This window comes from Triticum aestivum, chromosome 5A, assembly GCF_018294505.1.
Source record: "Triticum aestivum cultivar Chinese Spring chromosome 5A, IWGSC CS RefSeq v2.1, whole genome shotgun sequence".
NCBI lineage: Eukaryota > Viridiplantae > Streptophyta > Magnoliopsida > Poales > Poaceae > Triticum > Triticum aestivum.
In genome coordinates, this window is record NC_057806.1 from 547,292,491 (window position 1) to 547,293,547 (window position 1,057).

General features: G+C 57.7%; 1 pseudogene; it reads right to left on the reverse strand.

Annotated features, from left to right (window-relative positions):
- LOC123101514 (uncharacterized) lies at positions 1 to 843 on the reverse strand (annotated as a pseudogene).
- Between the last annotated feature and the right edge of the window lie 214 nt (positions 844 to 1,057).

Below are 1,057 nucleotides of genomic sequence, written 5' to 3' on the forward strand. Positions count from 1 at the left end.
TCATGAAGTTTTGGCCGTCGCGCGCCGCCGTAATGAGGAAGAGGCGGGGAGCGAAGGCGACAGATTCGACGCTTGTGGCAGCTGATCTTGCTCTTGTCGGAGAACACGGACACTCCTTGGGGGTATCAACGTGGCGGTAGCGGCGAAATAGTCTGCCGGGACATGCTTCTTAATGCCCACCGTCACGCCGTCCTCCCCGTAGACTCCCCTCAGGCCCTCGTTGGTGGTGCACGGCGTGACGTATATCTTGTGGAGCGCAGGCACGCACTTCCTGCCGGCGCCCCTATCCCTGTCACGGGTGAACTCCTGCATGAGCCACGGCGTCTTGCGCTTCTAGGATGGGGACCGGACGCAGTAGAACCCGACGTCTATTCTTAAGCCCTCGCTCTTCAGGAAGCTCCTCCTTGGTATGCTCCAGCCGCCAGTACCCGCCGGTCTGCACGCTGCGGTCGGCGCGCTTGTTCTTGGTCGCCGCACACGGGCTCTGGAACTTGGACTCGCCAAGGAACCACCGGGTGTGCTAGCCCGCACTGGTGCTGGCGGCGGGTGAAGCTGCAGCAACGCGTAGGGACCGTTGGCGTATATGTCGGCGTGGAAGATGAACCCCCGCGCGTCCGGCATCTTGTCGTCGCCGGCGATCCACCGGTTGAGGAACCCCATGCTATCCACGTTTGTCGGGTTGAAGTAGACGTCGGGAGGCAGCGGCGACGGCTGCTTGAGTTCGTTAAACCGGCCGGGACTGGGCGGAGGCGCCATGGACATGGAGCTGCTGGCTCCGGCTCTGGCCTCGGCGGTGGCGGAAGTTGATCTCTTGATTGCTTTCCTCGCTTTCATGACGGCCATGGTTTCCAAGCTAGCAATCTGCATGAGTTTCTCCGTGCAATCTGCATGACCAAACATAACAATAACGATTAATCATGCATACATAGAAATCAAATTGAGTACAAACACAAGAGTTTGGATGAATTTGTATCATGATATGGCACTCTATTCTTTTGATGACAGGTACAAAGGCATCTAAGAAACACCATGCAGCCTCCCAAGCAATTGCCAAGAA